Raw genomic sequence first — 25,367 nt, 5'->3', positions numbered from 1 at the left:
GAGAGAGAGGGAGAGAGAGAGAGAGAGAGAGAGAGAGAGAGAGAGAGAATCCCAAGCAGGCACTAGGCTGACAGTGCAGAGCCTGAACCGGGGCTCAGTCTCTCAAACCCCAAGATCGTGACCTGAGCCAAAATCAAGAGTTGGATGCTTAGCCCACTAAACCACCCAGGTGCCCCAGACTTTTTCCCTTTGATCTTCAAATCTCTAGGCCTCTTTGTTATTACCTGGAAAAACCATACTATGCAAAGAGGCCTGTATTATCCCATTAAAATACCCATACCTTTATGGATTGCATTGTGTCCCATCAAAATGAAATGTGCTAGGGGCTAGCCTGGGTGGCTCAGTAGGTTGAGTGTCCAACTTCAGTTCAGGTCATGACCTCGCGGTTCGTGGGTTCGAGCCCCATGTCAGGCTCTGTGCTGACAGCTCAGAGCCTGGAGTTGGCTTCACAGATTCTGTGTGTGTGCATCTCTCTCTTTGCCCCTCACCTAGTTGCACCCTGTCTCTCAAAATAAATAAATGTTTAAAAACAAAAGCAAAAGCAAAACAAACAAAAAATTAAAATGAATGTACTGAAGTCTTATCCCCTGGTAGCTCAGAATATCTAAAGAATACGACCTTCTTTAGAAATGGAATCACTGCAGATGATATGAGTTAAGATGAGATCACACTGGAGAAGGGTACATCTAATCCAACATGACTGGCATCCACAAAAAAGGGAAAATTTAGGGGCTCCAGGGTGACTCGTCAGTTACCTTGATTTCAGCTCGGGTTGTGACCTCATGGTTCATGAGATGGAGCCCCAAGACAGGTTCTGTGATGACAGTGTGGAGCCTGCTTGGGATGCTCTCTCTCCCTCTCTCTGCTCCTTCCCTGTGTGCTCGCTCGCTCTCTCGCTCTCTCTCTCTCCTTCTCCCTCTCCCTCTCTCAAAATAAATTAATAAACATTTAAAAAAACAAAAAGGGGAAATTTAGAGGCAGACATGCACACAGGGTGAACACCACATGAAGTTATGATTCCACAAGTCAAGGAAGCAGAAGCTGGGAAAGTGGCCTGGAGCAGACCCCCCAGGACCTTCACAGGGTGCACGGGCCTGAGGACACTTTGATCTTGGACATTTAGCCTCTAGAATGACCAGACAAGACACTTCTGTTGTTTCAGCCACTCCATATAAGGTCCTTGTTATGACAACCACAGCAACTGTCACACCTTCCCTTCCACCTGCCTTCCCACAGGCAGACGGACATGAACGCGGAAAAGGCCACCTTTCCATGTCCTTTGCCACAGGGGGGATTCAAACACAAACAGCTCTGATCTGAAGGTCATACCATGGGTTTTCTCCTCTCCTGTCTTCAGAGACACTGCCCTCCTAGAAACATCTCAAATCCTGCTACAGCACTGGGGACCAGACTGTACCAAGATCCTCCAACAAAACTCAGGCACAGTAGCCCCTTTTACCTCCCCATGGGTCAGAGTATGATGTAGATTTACATTTTCTACTTTACATTTTCGGTTCAACTGTTCAAAATGAACAGTGACCATTTAATAAAAGGTAGAGGGTATCCGGATGGTGGAATCTTGCATGTTACAGCCATTTGGAAGGTCAAGTTTGCAAGTATGCAGATAATGTGAGAATGTGCGAAAATGGTGAAGTCATCCCATCTCAAGAACCACTGAGACCATCCTCATGTGCACAAAGCAACGTGACCAATTATCCACTTCCCACCATGTGTGGAAGAGCCAACATTTAACTCTTTTTTTTAATTAGGAAATATCACTGTGTTTTCCCAATAATATAGGAATATTGTACATTATTCCCCCCAAATACAGAGAAACTTAAAGCTCTTAGAACCCTACCCAGATAATCACTGTCAATATTTTTTTCATTCAACGCTTTAAATGTGAAACAAGGAGGGTTCTGATAACATGAGTCATTAATCATTTCCATTGAATAAACAGCAATGTTTCGGGAATTCAGGATCTATTTCTATTGGCATAATGATACCGCTTTCATACACCTCCAGACAAACTCTCAACCAATTTGTAGGAGAAAGTAGGGGGTCAAGGTTCTGAGACTGCAGATACATCCAAATGTTTGGCCTTTTCTTATTGAATGAATGAATGAATGAATGAATGAATGAATGAATAGGAAAAAAGGAATGTTTCAATCTTATAAATCCATACCCCCTTTCCTGCTGTGCTCCTGAACATACTATGGACATGAACTCTCCTGTGCTTCTTACCCAGGCCTGCTCCCCACTCATTTGTGAGCATTCTTCCCTCCCCATTATCTCCCCTCATCCCCACAGAGACCAGCGGGTGCTATACTCTCAATTTCGAGGCACAGCTTGTCCCCTTGTTCCATCAGGGACCCTCAGTGCCCTGGGACCACACCAAATGCTTCATCTCCTCCCAAACATTTCTAACCCCTGACTCTCACTCCCACCCTCCCCTCCTGGCACCTCCTTCTCCTAAGCCCCCTTTTCCCAATGTTCTACTTCTTACCCAAAACAGTCACATCCCACACACTCAAAGTTTCCCACCACACTCCCCACTTCCAGTGGCAAAGCTCAGAGTAGTTTTTCAATGTTGAACACATTAAATGTTGCCATTGTGGCCTGTGGTGAGGAGTCCAAAGGGCAATTAGGATCCTCTTGTCTTGCCTCACAGGACTGGAGATATGCATGAAACTTTCGTCTGAAAACGTTACTGGGATACATATCCACCTGGTGACCATGTGAGTGACTGTGGGCGAGTGGGACATGTCATCTTGGTGGGTGTGTGCATCATGAATGCATCAGAAACATGGATATCTGCATGGGGTGAGTGTGCGTGTGAGGGAGTGAGAGAAGGACTTATTTCAGTACATATTTCAGTGTTTGAATCTGTAAGTGTGCATGTATACGTTTGCACACAATCTGAGTAAACACTATGTGTGCATTTGTGTGTTTGAAGATGGGTTGTCAGACAAATGGCTCTCTTCCCTGATGTGTCAACTAGGGTGTGAGTACAGAATTAACCACACCCAAAGGGAGGTATGGCCTTTGCCTCTGCTGCAGGGAGAGACCTCTTGAGTGTTTAATGTCCTGCCCCACGGAAGTATCTTGGCTTAGAGGCTTCTCCACCAGACTGCCTAACAATGGGATTTACAATGGGCCTTTAGGCCAAAAGTATCATGTCAGCTCTGGAAGGGCTGGAGACGAAAGGTATCAGCTCACCTTGGGGACATAATGGGGACTAAGGTCAGCCATACAGAAGTAAATGGAACAGCTGTACTAAAAACTCTGGGCACCAAGGCTTGGGTGAGCCTCCATTGTTGGCAATACTCCACGTTTGGCAATAGTCCATGTTAACCCAACTCAACCCGAGAAAGTAACACTCCATGACTCCACAGAGAGAGGACAATGAGGGGATCCACACTGGGTACATTTCCTGGACTCTGCCCCATGCATCTCTTCCCCATCCTATGTTCATCTGTTCACTCTCCCTGTAATAAACCACAACAGTGAGGAGAACAGTTCTCGATGAGTTCTGTGAGTCCCTCTAGAGACCTACGGAAACTGAGTGAGGTTTGGGGAACCTCCAAACCTGCTGCTGGTGTCAGCTGTGAGTGTGGTCTTGTGTGGACCGTGGTCCCTCTAACTTCTCAGCTGGAATAAAATGCTCAGAGGGAAGGGATGGTAGACATAGGCCAAATGGTGACTTCTCTATTGGAAAGCCTCAAGAATCTATTTTGGCTCTTAACTTTAGGTTTCTTCACTCATTACATACTCAGTGAATGCTCCCTAACGAAATTTCAGTGTAAGTCTAGAGAACTCTGCTAACCATTCACTGCAGCTGAACTAAGGAAGTAGCACTGGCTTCTCTGATTGTTCAAAGAATGGTACAATCTGCCTGTTAAACTGGTGCTTTCACTTGTGACAGACATTTCATGGACATCTGTCTCGATGGATTGTTGGTTTGTTTGGACTTCCTCACACAGTTGGGATTGAGACACTATTTTTCTATAAAATTTCTCTATCATCATTTCCAAGTCAACTTGTATTTAACTCTACTAATGAGTCCAATCATTTCTAAGATAAATGACTCATGTCAAGTTTTCACTTTTACTCTTCTGTCACTGGACACTGTTTTTAGTTACTTTCTCTGAGATCACTTATCTTGAATACTTCAAAAATGATGCAGCTCAGGGGTTGAAGATTACCACTCAATTTGATTTGGGGTAGAGAACTTCTGAAGGAAGAAGTGAATCCAGTGAGATACACCTGTTTTGCTGTCTCCCATGAGTCAGACCTCAGGATTTCCTCTCTCTTTCCTAGGAGAACCTGTCAGCCTTTAGAGATCATGAAAAAATAAAAGGGCCGATTTGAAGATATTCAGAAGGAACTTTTAATTGGTCCTGATAAGTACCAACTGGGAAAATGTTTTTTCATGAAGATTCTCAGCTCCACAAGCCTGAACTGTAACTGTGTCTATAGGAGAAATGGTCATTGCACTTTCAGGGGAGGTGAGGTCACAAATTCACAAACCTTTGTCTGAGTCTGGCTGCCTCTTACAGACATGAACTGGCTGTCGTGACCTCCACACAGAACCAACTGTCCTGACGACAGGAAAGATTCCAGTGAATATTTGTATTTCAGTCTAAGAGGCAGAGTTCTTAGGAAATGAAATTTGAATAAGTACTTGTGTGACCAAAAGGATTCTTCTGGGGTAGAAACAGATCCAATGGCTGTTCTAGAGGAGGGGGAGGAATAATTCCTCAGTAAGGAACTGAGAAACTGAAGACATGGGTGTCCTAGTCCCTACACCCATTCCTGATCCCTCCTAATATAATGTAATGAAATTCTTACCAAGAATGATCGTTGGTGAATGATACTAGTGATAATAAAATGGGTTTTCATAGCTGCTCAAACACTGTAGTTAAGAAATTGATGTGCTGTTCACATTCCCTTACAAAAACCATGGGCTACATTCACTGTATTATGAGAGATGTACTTATAACGCCTTCATGCTTATAATAAAGAGTACAACAGAACTATCGGAATAACCTCACTTTGTGCAGAAACCATGTATCTGAATTTATTTCTGGAATAAAGAAAGTGTGTTGTACAACTCTAGTTCTGGATTTGTGAGACACTTGAAACAGTTATTGTGTCTCTACTGAAAACATGTGCACTTTCGTTCGGTGCTCTAAAGGTTACCATGAGACTGCTTTCCTGCTTCAAGTTAGGGAAGCAGCATTTGGGGAAAAGTGAACTCACTCATTATGGTTTCAGAAAACACTTGGGAGGACCTAATGCATGTATATTATTCTCTCTGATTTAACTATATTCTAACCTCAATCCCAAGCTCACTACTCACTTCTCTATGATCAACTTCTACTGTGCATAAAATGTCACATTCCATGTTATGTATGTCTCTTGTAGTTTACCGCACTGCACAAATCCTGCCCCATAACTAATGGTTACACTAACTTGTGCATTAAAAACTAAGGAGTATGTGATCTGAAATAAGTAATTATTTGGTGTCTGGCCTGCCATGTTTTATCACATATTAGTGTTTCATGTATCGTGATTTAGGAACAAAGTGACATTGTTCCCTAATGTCCATTGTATCTGTGCTCCAGCAGGACAGCAAACAAGGCTTTCTGCTGCCAAAGTTAAGAGTGACACAATCTTGTGTTGATAAAATCCAACTTGTGCAAGGGCAGGTTACTTTAGGATGATGCTGTGATTAATGGATCTGTGTTTTAGTAGAATCCTCAAAACTTCATTCATGTCACATTGAATTATACAACAAGTAATTAAATAGAAATGGAAACCTGTTACAAACAAAACTCCCAACGATGTAAACTACAATATCAAGGTCTAAACCTAAAGAGAGAGGTGAATTATGTCAAGGCACAGCTGACATAGTTGGTTAGTGGAGCACAGTGGTCAGAGCACAGTCTATGAAAACTTCACTGTCAACTTCTGGTCCCCACTCTGGGGTGAATTTAGACAGATCGCTCGATGGCTCAACCTCTGTGTACCAAAATTCTCATTTTCTGTACAATGAAAATTATGCAATGCTAATGTGTACCTCATTCAGGTATTAAGACCTACCAAAATACCAGAGGTACAGCATGATAGGACGATTCATGCAAAGTAATGCTGTATAAATATTTTAACTTGAACTCTTGGAATCTCCTTAACAATAACCACAAAAACTTAATTATTTCTCAATGAAAATCTTGGACTTTATTTGATATGATTAATATTGTCCACATGACGAGTGCTCAGGTAGGCTCTTCAAGCTCTCAAGATGATGATCAGTCACTGGGAACTGACTGATTGGCATCAAAGCATTTGCCAATAGGAATGGTCCACTTAGCGCAGACCATACAGGGATTCCGGGCACTTTCTCTCTTCCTTACTGCCATCTTTTCCTTTTCCACCTTTATTACAGATTCAGGTCCATGGTTCTGATCTGCAAGTACCTGTTGGCACCCACTTTCTGACCATTCTCCTTAAAGGTATTCGAAGATAAAAACAGCGAAACACTTCCTCAATGCTTCGGAATGTAACGTTGTTTTCTTCCACGCAATGTTGACAGAGCGTTTCCAATGGCACCACTGGCCTCCTAAGCATCTCCAGCCATTCTGATCAGCTCAAGTAATGACAGGCTTCACATTTTCTCTTTAATATTTAAATCAGTAATAGATTCAGAATTGATTTATCCCATGATGTATCTAATGATTCACATTGTGCTTTTTCCAATGTAGATAGCAAAGTTCAGTTTTCTGAAAATGTTGTATTAAGCATATACTAAGCTGACTTTTCCATGGAATATCCTGGTACTTCTCTCCATCTCCTCCTGCCTCTTTAAGTCTCTGGCAATCCCACAGGAGCAAACCACCGAAGTTTCTCTTGATGTCAACATTTTCAATGAGTATTTTTGTTCACAGGAATGACTGTTGCTCTAATATAAAGGAAAATGTGTTGAATGGCAAAATAGCTTCTAGGGATTTGGCAATAGTAATACTATTCTTATCACAGACAATAGTTGGAATCCTGGGCAATGTCTCTCTTCTTCACCATTATCTATTACCACACTGAAGGTAGGCTGAGACCCACAGAATTGGTTCTGAAGCACCTGATTGTATCCAACTCCTTGGGAATTCTCTCTAAAGGAGCTGCCCATGCATTGGAAGCTCTGGGATTGAAATATTTCTTTGATTATTTGGGATGTAAACTTCTTTCATAAGTTCAGAAAGTGGGCGGGAGGGTGTTCATTAGCAGCACCTGCCTCTTGAGTGTCTTCCAGACCATCATGATCAGCCCCATGAACTCCTGTTTGAAGGAGCTTAAAGTCAAAGCCCCAAAGTACATTGGCTTCTCCATTTCCCTCTGTTGGATCATGTGCCTGATAGCAAATTTCATCATTCTTCTGTATGCGTTGTATGTGTCTGGGAAACGGAGGAGCAGAACATCACAAAGAAAAGGGATTTTGGATACTGTTCTACATTCAATCATGAGACAATCACAGTTTCCATATATGCAGTGTTGATAGTATTTCCTGAAGCTTCCTTGTGTGGGCTCACAATCTGGGCCAGTGACTCCATGATTTTCTTCCTGCACAGACATAAGCAGCGGGTCCAGCACATTCGAAGCACTAATGTCTGCCCCAGATCCTCTGCTAAGTCCAGAGCCACCCAGAGCACCCACATCCTGGTGAGCACCTTTGTGTCCTTTTACATCAAATCCTCCATCTCTCATGTTTATATTGCTTTTATTTATAATCCTACATGGTGGTTAATAAACACCTCCGCCCTAACTTCTATATGTTTTCCAACTATCAGCCCCTTTCTGCTTATGAGACGAGTTCCTACTATAACCGGCATCTGCTTTGTGAGGGTAAGAAACACAAAATCCCCTACTCTTACCAGAAAAATTTAAATGCTATGTTTTGCATAAAACTCAATTGTTTATTCTCATCCGACACAAAAAGTCAATACAGAATCCTAAAGAGAAGACACATATCTTTCTAAGGTGGAGCCTATAAGTATTTGGGATCCTCAGATGCCTGAATGTGGACACTACATAAGCATAGTCAAGGTGAATGAATCAGGGTAGCCTCATGTGGCGAATAAGTTTAAGAATTCTCTGAGCTTGCACCAATGGGTTAACAAGGCTTAGGATGGAAAGCCACCAGAGGGCAAAAGTGCCCCCAGCATAGAACAAAGCAGAGAGAGGAAGCCGCTGTCACAGGACAAAAGCATCTGAGACCAGGAATAGGCAGAAAGCCACTGCAACAGAGCTAATTAGTGAGAAAAATATCTTGTTCACCCTGAGGTAGCATGCCCTATCTTAGCCCCTAGAAAAAATAAGATAAAAAGACAAGGTGCCTGGTGCCTGCAATAAACGGCCCGTCTACTCAATGCCAGGACTTTGATTTGTCTTGACCCTAACTCCTAACACCAAATACCTTCAAAAGCCCCTTTCTCTCACACACACGAGTTAATGATCACTGTTTTATTGTCTCTTTCTGCATGTCCGTCACGTTTGTAAGTCCTTTGATCCTAATAAATACGGAGCAAAGACCCTTACTCAGGGCTGTTGTCTCTTCCCTGACATTAGCCTCTCTCATATTCAATTCTGCATCCACTCTCTTGCTGGACAACAGAGAACTCCAGCCTCAATGTTGGCAACAGCCTTGTCCTGATTAATCAGAGCACTTGAACGAGTGATAAATTCATGGGAAATTCTGCCAGGAGCTAATACAGTCCAGAAATGACTGCTGGATATTGTTGGAAGACAGGTCTACCATGGGTTTCTCATTATGTTCATGTCTTATGAACAGAAGTATGGACAGCTTTTCTTCTAGACCGTTTCCTTATGTGTGTTTAGAAAAGGTCCTTGGAAGACAGGGACCGTGTCACTCTCTGGAACATTAGGCTGACTTATTTGCTGTACAGGGAACAAAGATAATGTCTTCCTCATGGGAGTACAACAGGTGTTAGCAGTTCTCTTTAAAAGATCTCATTTTGCTGTACTCAGGCCTCCATGGTTGTGATGCAAACACACTGCATGTGTAGCACTCATCTGGGCCCCTCAGCATCACCATGATTGGAATTAGGTCAGAACAAGGAAGGGAGCCAAGAGAAACTTGCTATCAGGATGTTCACACTGCCTGCTGTGCCTTGAGCAATAAACTGTTTTGTTTTCATCTGTAAATCTCCCATTTTTTGCCAGTAGCTATAAGAGTTACAGGCCAGGAGTGCCTGGGTGGCTCAGTCAGTTGAGTGTCCAACACTTGATTTCGGCTCGGGTGATGATCCCAGCGTCATAGGATCGAGGCCCATGTCAGGCTCTGTGCTGAGCCTGGAACCTGTTTAAGATTCTCTTTCCCTCTCTCTGTACCCTCTCCCCTGCTCACAGTCCCTCTATATGTACAAAATGGAATGGAATGGAATGGAATGGAATGGAATGGAATGGAATAAAAATGAGTTGCAGGCTAATCTCAAACACTCACTATTCCTGAAATAACCATAGCTGTCACCCAAAACAAACAAAAGATAGATCCAGAGAGAAACACATAGATGATAGAAGATAAATAGATAGAACTCTTTAAAAGTTGGATTATACTGAAGCAAAAGCTTACCTACTCTCTAAATCACAATAAATTTAGGTGTTCAGGTCAGGACGAGACTTGAAAGAGCCAACTGATCCCTATCCAAATGTAGAAGAATATAGGTTGTTTGGGCAGGCTGATGACATGGCAGAGAGAAGAGCAGGACCAGCACTGCATAGGAAGAGGGCAAAGACCAAGACACCTCCTAGGCAGAGCAGCCCGGAAGGACCATGGAAGAAAAACAACTACTAAAAGATGATACTGAGCACCTGGGTGGCTCAGCTGGTCAAGCGCCCAACTTCACCTCAGGTCATGATCTTGCAGTTCATGGGTTCGAGCCCTGTGTCAGGCTCTATGCTGACGGCCTCTGATTCTGTGTCTCCCTCTCTCACTACCCCTCTCCCACTCACGCTGTGTCTCTGTCTCGCAAAAATGAATAAACATTAACATTTTTTTCAGTTAAAAGGTATCAATTATTTGCCATAGTGTACCATAGTACCTTTCTCTCATTTTTACAATGTCTTTTTAAAATCCACACAGGTCACAGATGTTTTTCTGTGTAAGTGGATTCTTTTGGGAATGTTCACTGGAGCCTTCACTTTGATGCCTGTCCTTATACACAGCACTGTCTACATTTATGGGGAAGGTTGAGGTGAGAACACAGAAGATCCTGATAATGTAAACTCCTGGAAATAAGCACAAATTCCTGGGAAACCTTTAGCCTTTCAAGGTTATAGAACTGGTCAGGTAAAACTCGAGATCTCCAAAGGATGAAGCTAGACCCCCGCTGATATCTGGGTCATGTGTAGAATAGACAGAGTTACCCCAAGCACAATGTTTTCATGATGGGAGAAAAGAAGTGAAATAAATGGATGTCCAGAGATGAGCAGAGAGATCAAGTTGGCTCCCCAAGGTTCAAATCAGCTATGCTGAACCGTGGGGCTACTGATATAATTTTTTGTGTGCTGTCTTGAGCCTCCCAGTTGGGAGGCCCTGGTTAGAAGCTAATCATCTCCCCCTTGCTGACCAGCTGATTAAATCCACCATCAAACCACACTGAGGTTTCTGGCACAGTAACTTGTCCAAACCCTAACCTCATCTCTTCAGCTCCATGGTAGTCTTGAAAAACAACCATCTAGCAACTAGAGTAACACTGAAAATCAGCAAACTAGCAGCCACTGGAGGGGGCAAGAATGTCTCTGGAACTCCTCAAAAGCCCAACCCCAGAAAATTTTCACTGTTTAACTTATCTGTTAGCTTGCTGGAAATATACATCTCATGGTTTGTCTCTCTTTGATCTGACACGGATCTCTGATCTCAGATCTTTGATCTGATCTCTGCGAACACTCCTACCTGTGGGCATTCATTGGAAACAGTCAGTGGCTAATGTTTACAACTGTAGAGTTTGGAAAGTGACAGCATGTGGGTATGTGATATAGTAGGATAAGAAGGAGGCACACAGGAAGTGGGAGAACAGGATAGCAGGGTGATGTGAGGACCTGGAGGCGTGGGGTACAGACAACACGCAGGAAGAGGATAAAAGGCAAAAGGGTGTTCAATGCTGCTCAGGAGTTAAAGTGCAAGGCCAGGTTTAAGATTATGAGGGGATTAAGTGTGCAGGGAAGTTAAGAGTAACAGAGTTAGTTATTAGGATCTGGGTGGAAAAGGTATACAGGGTGTAATGGTAACAAAGGGAATAATGGCAATGGAGAGGTGATGGGCAAACATGGTAAAATATAAGAGCTAAATCTATGAACATCAAAAGAAAATATAAAGGTCCATCGTGATGATTTCAGATTTGATCGTGGTTTCATAGACATGACAGCAAAAGCACAAGACACAGAAGAAAACCTATATAAACTGTACTTCATCATGATTAAAAACCTTTGTACATCAAAAATACTATCAAGAGAGTGAAAAGACACCCAACAGGAAGGAAGAAAACACTTGCCAATCACATATCTGATCAGAGGGTAGTATCCAAAATATAAAGAACTCTTATAACTGAACAACAAAACAGAAACACAATTTATAAATGGCTAGGGGTGCCTGGGTGGCTCAGTCGGTTAAGTGTCTGACTTTGGCTCAAGTCATGATCTCGTGGTCCATGGATTTGAGCCCTGGGTCGGGCTCTGTGCTGACAGCTCAGAGCCTGGAGCCTGCCTCAGATTCTGTGTCTCCCTCTCTCTCTGTCCCTCTGATGCTCACTCTCTCTCTCTTTCAAAAATAAATAAACATTAGAAGATTTTTTTCAATGGCTACAGGATTAAACAGATATTTCTCTAAAACAGTACACAGATGGCCAACACGCACATGAAATGACACTCATTGCCATTAGTCACCAAGGAAATGCAAATCAAAACAACAATGAGCTATACCCATTAGAATTGCTACTTACAAAAGCAAAAAAAAAAAAAAAAAAGTTCTGGTGAGAACATAGGGAAATTTGAACACATGAGCACTGTTTGTAGAAATGTAAAATGGTGCAGCTGCTATAGAAAATAGCACAGCAGCTCCTCACAAAATTAAGCATAAAATTACCACGTGATCCAGCAATTTCATTTCTGGGTATATACCCAAAAGAATGGAAAGCAGGAATTCAAGCATATTTTACACCAATGCTCAAAGCAACATTATTCACAATAGCCAAAACATGGAAACAAACCAAATGTCTATCAATGAATGAACAAAATATGGTGTACACACACACACACACACACACACACACACACACATACACACACTCGAGTATTATTCAGCTTTATAAAAGAACAAAATTCTGATATAGGCCACAACCTGGATGAACTCAGAGGACATTATGCTACATCAAAGAAGTCAGACGCAAAGCACAAATACTGGATGATTCCACTTAAATGAAGTACCTGGAGAGGTCAAGTTCATACAAAGTAAAATCATGGTTGTCAGGAACTAGGGGGAGGGAAAATGGGAAGTTATTGTTTGATGGGTATAGAGTTTTAGGGCTGAGATGTGGGAAAAGGTCCAAAAATGGATAGTGATGACAGCTGCACATTAAATAATGGGAATGTACTTATTGTCACTGTATACTTGTAAATGATAAAAATGGTGAGGGTCTGGCTGGCTCAGTAGGTTGAGTGTGCAACTCTTGATCTGAGGTTTAGGACTTACAGTCATATGTTGGGCATAGAGCTTACTTTATAAAAAGTATCAAAGTGGTAAATTTTAAGTTATGTATATTTTACCATAATTTTTAAAAAAGGCACTAACAATCCACAATGAATACCACTTAAACCCACCACAATGGATATTCTATAAAACAAAACCTTAAGGGTCCCTGGCTGGCTCAGTCAGAGGAATATGCGACTCCTGATCTTAGGGCCATAAGTTCGAGCCCCATGTTTGGTATAGAAATTCCTTAAATAAATGAAAAACTTTAAAAAATAAAAAAAAAAGAAACCTTAAAAATAAGACATTTTGGTGAAGATGCGAAGAAATTGGAGCCCTCATACATTAGTGGTGGGGATGGAAAATGGGGCAGCCACTGGGGTTATTCTGTAAGTTAAATGTGACCAAACAATTCCACCCCTAGATATGTACTCTAAAGAAATAAAGGGGTGAGGGTTGCCTGGGTGGCTCAATCCTTTGAGCATCCGACTCTTGATTTCGGCTCAGGTCATGATCCCAGGGTCATGGGATTAAGCCCCACATCGGGTCCCACTCCACTGAGCATGGAACCTACTTAAGATTCTCCCTCTCTCTCTCTCTCCCTCTGCCCCTCTTCCCTGCTTGCTCTCTCTCTCTCTAAAATAGAAAGAAAGAAAGAAAGAAAGAAAGAAAGAAAGAAAGAAAGAAAGGAAGGAAGGAAGGAAGGAAGGAAGGAAGGAAGGAAGGAAGGAAGGAAGGAAGGAAGAAAGAGGTGAAGGACATCAAAGATACAAACGTCCAGGTATAAAATAATTAAGACATAGAGATGTAATGTACAGCATGGTAGTTATGGTTAATAATAATATACTGCACATTTAAAAGTGCCTAAGAGTAGATCTTAGAAGTTCTCATCACACACAACAAAATTTGTAAACAATATGATGACAGATGTTAACGAGACTTACTGTGGTGATCATTTTGCAATATATACAAATATCAAATCATTGTTATACACTTGAAACTAATATAACAGTATATATCAATTATACCTCCATGAAAAAAAGAGCTGAAAAAGATGTTGAAACAAAAAGTTTACAAGAAAGTTCACAGCAGCATTATTTATAATATCCAAAGGTGGAAAGAAAACATCGCATAAACATACAATGAGAAACTTTTTCAGCTATAAAAAGGAATAAAAGACTTACAAACAGTACAACGTGGATGAATCTGGAAAACCGTATGCGAAGGGAAAGAAGCCAGAAATAAAAGGCCACATTTTATGTGACTCCATTTATAGGAAATATACATAACAGTCACATTCATAGAGATAGAAAGCATATTAATAGTTCCCATGGTTGGGGAAGGAGGGAATAGGAGTGAACTGATTAATGAGTATGGAAGGTCCTTTTGCAGTGATGGAAATGTCATGGACCAAGATAATGGTGATGGTGGCCCAGTGTTATGAATAGACTACATGCCACAGCATTGCACCCTTAAAGTGGCTCAAAGGGTCAACGTTATGATACATGTATTTTACCCCCAATTTGGGAAAGACACAGACCATAGCAATCCCACATCTGGGCTCTAGTGCATTATACCCAAAGCACCTCTCCACATAAGGGCAGGTGCATAAGGCTGTTTATTGCTTATTGTAGGGGAAAACTGAGATTCCCCTGAAAACAGTTCTGATTCCCCTTCTGTTAGGTCGAATGGAGCTCGGTTGGTTTCTGCTAGTGTTGAGATGAACGATACTATGGCTAGAGGTCATGCAGGAATAGTCAGATGTACTCCTGGGTGATAATTAGTGTGACTAGTGTAAAGGATCCATTTATTAACAGTATTGATAGGAGAACAATGGCGAGTGTGACTTCGTATGAGATTGGGCTACAGCTCGTAGGGCTCCAATTGGGGCGTATTTGGAATTTGAAGCTCATCCTGATCATAGGATAGAGTAGACGGCGAGGCTTGATATAGCTAGCATAAACAGTACTCCTAGATTTATGTTAATAAGTGGATATGGTATGGGTAAAGGGATTCGCATGGTGAGGTCTAGCGTGAGGGCTAGGATGGGTGCTATGATGAATATGAATATGGAAGATGTAAGGGGTTGGAGAGGTTCTTTAGTGAAGAGTTTTACGGCGTCTGCAATAGGTTGGAGCAGGCTGTATGGTCCTACAATGTTTGGTCCTTTGCAGAGTTGTATATATGTTAGTACTTTGCATTCAACTAGGGTTAGGAAGGCTACGGCAAGGAGAATGGGGATAATTAGTGAGAGGATGTTGATTATGAACATATTGTTAGGAAGAGGAATTGAACCTCTGATAGTAAAAGTTTAAGTTTTATGCAATTACCAGGCTCTGCCACCCTAACAAACCCGAGCTCTATGGGTGATGTTGTTGAATAAACTGTCTAGATTAAGATTATATCATCTATTTGGCTAAAGGCGCTTTGGTAAAGTGGGCCTTATTTCTCTTGTCCTTTCGTACTGGGAGAAATTATTTAATAGATAGAAACTGACCTGGATTACTCCGATCTGAACTCAGATCACGTAGGACTTTAATCGTTGAACAAACGAACCTTTGACAGCTGCTGCACCATCAGGATGTCCTGATCCAACATCGAGGTCGTAAACCCAACTGTTGATATGGACTCTGAAATAGGATTGTGCTGTTATCCCTAGGGTAACTTGTTCCGTTGATCAAGTTTTTGGATCAGTAAGTGATGCGATGCTTTCAACTGGTTAGTCTAGATGTAAATCACTTGGAGGTTGTTTTATTCTCCAAGGTCACCCCAACCTAAATTGTTGACTCATGTAGAGGTCTGCTGTCCCTGTCGGTTGATTGATAAGGTCTCTTTGACTCAGTTAATTAAAGCTCCATAGGGTCTTCTCGTCTTGTTGTAATATTCCTGCCTCTTCACAGGAAGGTCAATTTCATGGATTGGAAGTAAGAGACAGTAAAGCCCTCGTGTGGCCATTCATACAAGTCCCTATTTAGGGAACAAGTGATTATGCTACCTTTGCACGGTCAGGATACCGCAGCCGTTTAACTAATGTCACCAGGCAGACAGTGCCTCTAATACTAGAAATGCTAGAGGTGATGTTTTTGGTAAACAGGCAGGGCTTGTGTTTGCTGAGTTCCTTTTACTTCTTTTAATCTTTCCTTATTTGCATGCCTGTGTTGGGTTAACAATTGGTTTGATATTCGGTTTATGGTTAGGCTATATTTATCTTGTTAACTATCAGTGGTTATCCGCTCTGATATAAGCTTATGCAAGGAGAAGTATTTCTTGTTACTCATATTAGCATTATTGCTTCTATTGTTGAATAGATTGACCCAGTATTAAATTAGGAGTTAGCTGCGTTTTTTGACATTAAGGTGTTTTGACTGTTGAGCTGGAATGCTTTCTTAATTGATAGCTTTTAAGCCAACTATGGTTTATGTTTGTGCTTACTCTCTAAAAAAGGCTGTATCCTAGTTCTAAAAAGCTGTACCTTTTTAGATTATATTTTAAACTTACATTAGAATTTTAGGAAGTTTTTGGGGTAAGTTTAAAGTTGAACTAAAATTCTCTTCTGGATAACCAGCTATCACCAGGCTCGTTAGGCTTTTCATCTCTACCCACAAATCTTCTCACTATTTTGCAACATAGATGAGTTCATCCTGTAAAGATTGTTCATGGGTAACTCGTCTGGTTTCAGGGGGCCTAGCTAAAGTTCTCTCTGTTAGGTTGTTCTAGCTAATTCATTATGCAAAAGGTACAAGGGGTAATCTTTGCTGTGTAGTGCTTTTAATTTTTCTTTCATCTTTCCCTTGCGGTACTTTCTCTATAGCGCCAAGTTAAATTTCTATCTCCTATACTTTTAAGGGTAACTAAATGTTTTATTTTATTGTCTAGTGTTAATTGAATTTATGGGTGTTTGAGCTAGCTTTGGCTCAAGATGGTGAGTTTACTATGAAATCTTCTGGGTGTAAGCCAGATGCTTTGTTTAAGCTACATCTTGTTTATCCAAGCACACTTTCCAGTATGCTTACCTTGTTACGACTTATCTCCTCTTGTGGGTTTAGTGGTTTGAATAGGTTTCTTTAAGGGTTTTGTCACTTGAGGAGGGTGACGGGCGGTGTGTGCGTACTTCATGGCCCGATTCAATTGAGCTCTCTATTCTCAAATTTACTATTAAATCCTCCTTTAGTCCTTAGTTTCATAAGGATTTTCGTGGGTATTCTAGTTATAGAAAATGTAGCCCATTGCTTCCCATCTCATGGGCTACACCTTGACCTAACTTTTTTGTGTTAAGATACTTGTGCTTACTTTTCTTCCTTTTTAGGGTTTGCTGAAGATGGTGGTATATGGGCTGAATTAGCAAGAGATGGTGAGGTGTATCAGGGTTTATCGATTATAGAACAGGCTCCTCTAGAGGGATATAAAGCATCGCCAAGTCCTTTGAGTTTTAAGCTGTTGCTAGTAGTTCTCTGGCAGATAGTTTTGTTTAGTCAGACTATCTATGTTTAGGGCTAAGCATAGTGGGGTATCTAATCCCAGTTTGGGTCTTAGCTATCGTGTGGCCGGAAATGTTAAAGTTACTTTCGTGCTGTATTTTTACGCTAACTGTAGCTTCTTACAGCCTAGTTAAGGTTTAACTTTAGTATGAGTTTTTCTCTGTAACACTCTGTAACCTGGAGCCTACCAAAGGAGAGTGACTGACTAAGCATTACAGCCATTAACCATTTGGTATGAAAACATCACATGACAGATTCTGAAGTGAAATGAGCAAGTTGAGAAATAATACACAAACTGTTATCCTATGACTGTAAAACAAAAATAAAAATAACAACTAGAAAACACTTTTTTAAAAAGCCCATGGAGAGCAGGGAGCCCCCTTACCTCCCATAGACTACAATATGGACTCACTACTCAGAAACCTACCTCCTTGGGAGCTTCACAGTAGGATTACCTGGGCTACTTTATTGAACCCTGCACCTGGACTACTTTATTAAACCAGTGCTGATTCTGGGCCCTGCCAAGACCAAATGACAGAATCGCTAGAGGAGGCACACAGGTGATGGTAGTTCCCAACACTACCCAGGGATCACAACAGGACGTCAGTGCTGAGAACCACTTTGCCAAGCATGGCTTCTCCAACTTTAATGTACAGACCAATCACCTATGGATCTCCTAAAACAGACGCTGGGGCCCCACATGCAGAAATTATGATCTTCCACTTCCTTTCAATCAGACTCTCTGGTCACGTTTCTGCAGGGTGTCCAAGTGAAGTCAGGTGGGGGCTGGGCTGGCTTCTGTTCTTGCAGCAACCTTTGAGATCTCAGAACCGGCCCCAGTCTACAGAGGTCAGGGAAGGGTCACTTGGTATGTGTGGGTGGTCCCACCAGGGACTCTGAGGCCTCAGATCATGTTCGCCTGGTCTCGGAGAACATCCTGGCTGACCCAGGGCATGTAGATGCCACTGCATGACCAGGTAGGGAGAGGAATAATGAGATTCAAACCAATTCTAGCAAACGCTAACCAAATTTAAAGAGGAAGGGATATATCCCAACTTACTCTATGAATCTAGCACTCCTCTGACACCAAAACCACTACAAGAAATCTATAGATTAGCATCTCTCATTAACCAAACATTAGCAAATAAAATGCCACAATGTATTTTAAAAGACATCTTTGATGAAGGGTACAGTAAAGCCTTGGTTTGCGAGCATAATTCGTTCCAGAAACATGCTTGTAATCCAAAGCACTTGGATATCAAAGTGAATTTCCCCTTAAGAAATAATGGAAACTCGGATGATTCGTTCCACAACCCAAAAATATCCATATAAACGTGATTACAATACTGTAATATAATACAAAACAGTAAAGAAAATACAGAATACAAAGAAATATAAACAAATTAGCATGCACTTACCTTTGAAAACTTTCACGGCCGGTGTGAGGGAGACGAGAGAACGGTTATTGTGTAGAAACGACTCTCACCATCACTAATGGAATCACTGCCATCTATTGGATCAATGGAATCTTTTTCTTTTCGTTCAACTTTAACAAGGAACCTATCCAATGACACTTGCTTTTGCCTCCTCTTGAGGATTTCACAGAAATGTGACACTGCATTGACAATCACCCACAATCCCGCAGGGAGAGAGAGAGAGAGAAGAACGAATTGTGATCATGTGACACTTGGCATCAAGTACTAGTAGTATTGCAAGACATTGCTCGTTTATCAAGTTAAAGTTTATTAGAAATATTTGCTCATCTTGTAGAACACTCACAGAACAAGTTACTTGCAATCCAAGGTTTTACTGTACTTGATCACAGGAATTCAAGATTAGAAGAACATTCAAAACTCAAGCCACGTATGTAATTGACCACATTAAGAAACTAAAATGAAGAGTCCCATGATCATCTCAATAGACATACAAAAAGCTTTAGACAAATGCCAGCATCCATTTCTGAAAGAAAAAAAACAAAACAAAACCTCCCAGCAAACTGGTAACAGAAGGGAACTTCCTCAACCTCAACCTCACAAAGAAAATCAATGAAAACATACAGCTAACATTGTATACTTAAGTTTATTTATTTATTTTGAGAAAGACAGAGACAGTGTGAGTGGGGGAGGGGCAGAGAGAGAGGAAGAGAGAATTCCAAGGAGGCTCCTCCTTGCCAGCATAGAACCTGATGCAGGGCTCAAACTCACAAAACTATGAGATCATGACCTGAGCCAAAACCAAGAGTCGGATGCTTAATCGACTGAGCCACCCAGGCACTCCTACAGCTAAGGTTATATTTAACAATGAAATACTGAGTGCTCTGCTCTAATATCAGGATTAAAATTAGGATTTCTCTCCACTTCTAGTCTACCTTGTTCTGGTTGCGCTAGTCAGGGAAGAAAAAGAAATAAAAGGTCTCTCCTCTGGAAAAGAAGTAAAGCTCACTTCCCTCACAAATGACAAGGTCATTTACATAGAAAACTAGATGGAATTTAAAAATAAATTTTTTTAGTTTTATTATATAAAATTTATATTTATATAAAAATAAATAAGTAATATTATTATTAAAAAAATATTTTTTTTTACTTTTAAATAGTTTTAACTACTGACCAAGGAAGAACTTCAGGGTGAATGGACTGCTCCGGCTCCTGAGTTCATGGCTGCTCCACCTGCGGTCCCAGACCTGCTCTGCAGGCAGGCAAGTGCCTCTGTGCCTTTTCAGCAATTCCCCACCAAAGACTGGAGTGCTTGGCACCCCACTGAAGACTGGGGTGCGGCTCCCCCTGTTCAGGCCACCGAATGGGTAGTAATGACCACTGAATGGTCTTAAGCTGTTCCTGTACAATCTGTGGAACAAAACTGAAATACAATTGATGGAAAATAGATGGTTTCTTTCAAAAATAAATAAATAATAAGAGCTCCTAAAATTAATAAAGTTGTTTGGCAAAGTTATACAAAACCCATAGAAGCATTTCAAGCTTTGTTTCCCTGTAAACACTGCTTTAGCTGCATCCCACAAAGTTGGACATGTACCACTTTTATTAAATCAGTTCAAGATGGTACCTGATTAAAGACTTCCACTTTGACTCATGTTTATTCAGAAGTGTTTTCTGAGTTCAGATTATTTAGAATTTCCTAGTATCTTTTTGCTACTGACTTCTAGCTTCATCCCATTACAGTCAAAGACTGTGTAATTTCTTTCCTTGGTTTAGATTTGTTTTATGTTCCAGAATTTTGTAAGATTTTTTTTCTTTTTTTAAGTAGGCTCCATACCCAACGTGAAGCCCAAGGTGGGACTTGAACTTATGACCCTGATGAGGTCAAGGTCTGAGCTGAGATCAAGAGTCAAATGCTTAACCAACTGAGCCACCCAGGAGCCACTACTTTGTAAGATTTTAATTTTTTTAATGTTTATTTATTTTTGAGAGAGAGACAGAGTGAGAGCGGGAAAAGAGCAGAGAGGGAGGGAGACACAGAATCCCAAGCAGGCTCCAGGCTCTGAGCTGTGAGCACAGAGCCCAACATGGGGCTCAAACTCACAAACTGCGAGATCATGACCTGAGCCGAAGTTGGATGCTTAACCAACTGAGCCACCCAGACACCCCACTCTGCACCCCACAGTGCACACTGGTTTCAGTGGTTTTTTTAATCATACAGCTGTGCACGTATTAACACAACCATTTTTTAAATATTTCAATCACCACAAAAAAAACAAAAACAAAAAACCTTGTAGCCCTCAGCCATCACCCTAAGTAGCCTTATCCCTCCCATCTCTGGGCAACATGAACTTACTCTGTTTCCATACATTTGCTCACTCGGGACATTTTCTATAAAAGAAATCTATCATCTGTAGGAAATGACCTTTGCTTAGCACAATGTTTTCAAGGTGCATCTGGCCTGTGCCTTGTATCAGAACTTTATTCCTTTTTTTTTTTTTAAGTTTATTTATTTTGAGAGTGTGAGCCATCACGCGCGCGTGCGTGCACAGGGCCCCAAATAGGCTCTCTTCACCAACCAGTGAGATGATCTGAAATCAAGAATCCGATACTTAAGTGACTGAGCCACTCAAGCGCCCCCTACTTTATTCCTTTTTGAAAAACTTTTTAGGATGTAGTTTGATACACATAAAGAAAATTTTACTGTGCAATGTACAGGTCGAGCATCTGTCAAACAGCTCTTTCATCCCCCTGCCAGAAATTCTCCCTTTATGGGGCGGTTTGTGAGTTCGAACCCTAAATGGGGCTCCGTGCTAACACGGCAGAGCCAGCTTGGGATTCTCTCTTTCTCTCGCTCTCTCTTCTCTCTCTGCCCCTTCCCGACTGGCGTTCTCTCTCTCTCTCTCCCTCTCTCTCTCAAAATAAACGAATTAATTAGAAAAAGGTATTCTGCCTTTATCATCACATGTCTTGTCCCCCAGGCTCAATGAGACACCCCGCCCCCACAAAAACTTCCAACAAACGACGCTCCCATCCGGGGCACTATCTCTCATCCACCTCAGACGCTGAATCAAACCACCCAGGGACCTTCGAGCCCAGGGTCACTGTGCCCACCCAGCCTCCTCCTCAGCACCCAATCCCGAGCTCAGACCTCGGGCCTCACCACAGGGCTTCCGGGGGTTCTGCGGGGCCACCAGACCAAAGGTCAAGGACGGAAGGTCCTCGCGCACTTCGGCTCCCCGCCCGCCCACCGCACTTCCGCTCGGCTCACCGTACCCCTGACGCGCAGGCGCAGCAGCGGGTGGAAGAGCCCGTGGGGACATCTGGTTCCCGGATTTCCCGCCTCCACCTGTGAGGCAACATGGCCACGCCCTGACCCCTACTCGCCCTTGGCGGCAGCCGCTTTAGGAAGCGTGCCAGCTTTGGTAAAACCACTTTTTCCTTGCCCGGAGTCCAAAGCTGTCCCGCTTGGGCTGAAGCGATTGTAACTAACCACCCGTCACTAGGTCTTGCTTGTTATCAGCGGAGCACCACCACTTACCCAGCTGAGCGGCACGCTCCGCCTGGCACACGCAGGTGGTTCGTATTTGTGGCATGTGTGAGGAAAACAAGCCATCCCTTCACAGACCTCTCCATGAATGTCCTCTCACATAAAGCCCCATCATCAATGATCTCCCCCCAGATATTCCACAAGCACTGATTCCCCAAACCTCCAGTTATTACGGAACTAGCGCATTTGCTCCTTGGTGAGTTACAGATAACAAACTACACAAGGGGAGCTTGGGTGGATCGGTGGGTTATGCCTCTGACTTCCGCTCAGGTTTTGATCTCGTGATTTGTGAGTTGGAGTCCCTCACAGGGCTTTACACTGATGGCGCAGAGCCTGCTTGGGATTCTCTCTTTCCGTCTCTCTGCCCCTCCCCTATCATGCTCAAAATAAATACACTTAAAAAAAAAAAAAAGGCAATTCCAAGTGGAATTGTCACAAAGGAAGTTTTATTTTCAGCAAATATGGAGATTACAGGGATTAACTCCCAACGCCCTGAATTTCCAAAGAGTGAGTTTCTTTTATTTAGGGTTAGGATGAATATTCAGAAAGGGGAGTTTTGTCATCCCGTGTAGAGGTGGAAATAAGGTCATGCCTGCATCTTAAGGCAATTGGCCTATACATACATTGTATGTTGTGTTAATGAGGTTTGTGCTCTTCCTTAGGCAGAGATTTTTTTTAATACATATTTTTGTATTTTAGATAGAGCTCAAACAAGGGAGTGGGACAGAGGGAGAGACAGAGAGAGAGAGAGAGAGAGAGGGAGAGAGAATCTTAAGCAGGCTCCAACTCAGGGCAGAGCCCATTGCAGGGCTGGATCCCATGGCCCTTGGGATCATGACCTGACCCAAAATCAAGTCAGTTGCTTATCCAGCTGAGCCACCCAGGTGCCCCGAGATTTTAACATTATAATGAAGCAGAAATAAATGTCAGACATGGAGAAGGGGCTATGTGCATGCTCCAAGAGCCAGCATAAACTGGATTCTTGGCCTCATCATCTTGGGCAAAGGGTTCAGGGCCTAGCTTACTTTTGAAACAGCACTTAAGAGTTTTGTTTTTGTTTTTGTTTTTACCACTGACTTTCTCTTAAATGGTTAGGCTACAGACTTAGTTTTTACACTACCTTTGTTCCCTAAAAATTCTTAACTACTAAGGTTCTTGCATTTCTTTGTAATCTAGACACCTCCTAGGAAGTTCTGCAAGAATTGTGCTAAGGCAAGTAGGGCACAGATTACAGAAAATAGCTGGGGGCCTAAAATGACTTGTCATTTTAGAAAATGAGATTTAAAAAACACCAGTAACTGGTCTTTTTCTGTGGACCCCTCTTTCTACTCACAAAATGGTTGCATTTGGGTAAATATTGGGATAGTACTCAGTCTACGCATCCTCTTTTAATATCTGTTCAACAATTTTGGAGAGGAAATGAATGGACACTTTTCTAAGCCACCAAACTGATTTTGCTAATTGTCATGAACTACCTGTGGTCTCCAAAGAACAGAGTCCAAAACAGTTGCTTTGGACCACCATAAACCATCTTAGGACAAAAGATGATAATGATAATTCAATCTACCACTTGCACAATGCTCCAGGCACAGTTCTAAATGCTTTGCAAACATCAAGTTATTTAAATTTCATAAGAGGGGCACCTGGGTGGCTCAGATGGTTGAGCATCTGACTTTGGCTCGGGTCATGATCTCTTGGTTCCTGAGTTTGAGCCCCACATCAGGCTTGCTGCTGTCAGTGCAAAGCCCGCTTCGGATCCTCTGTCCCCCCCCCTCTCTTTGCTCCTCCCCACTCCCACACTCTCTCTCTCTCAAAATAAATAAAATTTAAAGAATTAAAAAGCTATGGCAGAGGAATAATGGCCCCCAAAGATGCCCATGCCCTACCCTCCAGAACCTGTGAACATGTTACCTTATATGACAAAAGGGACTTTGCAGATGTGATTAAGTTGAGGATCTGAAGATGGTGAAATAATCCTGGACTATGTGGTGGGCCCAATATAATCACAGGGACTCTATAAGAGGAAGGCAGGAAGGTCAGAGTCAGAGTAGGAGATGTGAAAATGGAAGCAGAAATCAGAGTCAAAAAGATTTGAAGATGCTATGTGTCTGGCTTTGAAGAGGGAGGGGTTTCTCATTTACAGAAAATTCAAAATAACTGCATGGAACCTGGGACCCAGATCTTGGTTTCTAATACCATTCTCCAATAAAATGAACCAGGGTTCCTTGGAGAAATGACTGACTGGAGGACTGAGGATATATATAAGTTGAGTCTAGAGCACCTTGTAGTTCAAAAATAAATAAATAGATAGATAGAGAGTGTTCAGTGACAACAACAAATCCACAGTGATGGGGGTATTTTAAAGGGGCACAGGAATCAACTGAAAACAATCTCAATGGCCAAAATTGGAAAAAATCTGAGGAACAAAATAAACTAGTACTGGATTATAACCCAAGGTATAAAATAAATGTCCAGGAATCCATACTGATATAAATGATTAAACAAATAAGGTAGAACAGGTAAATCTCCTATGCAGAATTCCAAATAATTTATGTAGATACCTCACCTTCAAGGAGATAAAGCATTAGCTCTCTACTCTGGAATTGCGGGCTATCATGCACAGTGATTGCTTTCCAAAAAGCATAGTACACAAAGGGTCAGGGACGGGGGGAAGTAGGGAAGAATGACCTTATAATGGAGAAACCTGACAAATACATCTCATCTAGGTTCAAGGAAGTTGACAGTATGTCCCCTTGGCATATGATATTTTACTCTGTGGTCTTCCCCCAAAGCATAGAACACCTGTCTAATAATAAAAAATATTAGGCCAATCCCAATAGAGGGACATTTTACAAAATACCTGCCCAGCACTTCTCAAAACTGTCATGGTCATGAAAAGCAAGGAACATCTGAGAGACTGTCATAGCCAAGAAGGGACTAAGAGGTATTACAACAAAACGTAATATGGTATCCCAGATGGAATCCTAGAACAGAAAGGGACATTAGGTAAAAAACATAGTATGGACTTTAGTTAACAATAATGTAACAGTATTGATTCATTCATTGTAACAAACGTACCACATTAATGTTAGATGTTAGTAACAGAGAAACTGGATGTGGGATATATGGGAACTCTATCTATGCAATTT

General features: G+C 41.9%; 1 pseudogene; it reads left to right on the top strand.

Moving 5' to 3' along the window:
* The first annotated feature begins 6,267 nt into the window (after positions 1 to 6,267).
* Positions 6,268 to 22,156, top strand: LOC106972977 (vomeronasal type-1 receptor 4-like; annotated as a pseudogene).
* Positions 22,157 to 25,367: the final 3,211 nt, after the last annotated feature.

The sequence above is a fragment of the Acinonyx jubatus genome, chromosome E2 (assembly GCF_027475565.1).
Source record: "Acinonyx jubatus isolate Ajub_Pintada_27869175 chromosome E2, VMU_Ajub_asm_v1.0, whole genome shotgun sequence".
Lineage (NCBI taxonomy): Eukaryota > Metazoa > Chordata > Mammalia > Carnivora > Felidae > Acinonyx > Acinonyx jubatus.
The sequence above is the reverse complement of the archived record's forward strand: the minus strand, read 5'-3'. Positions and strand labels throughout refer to the sequence as shown.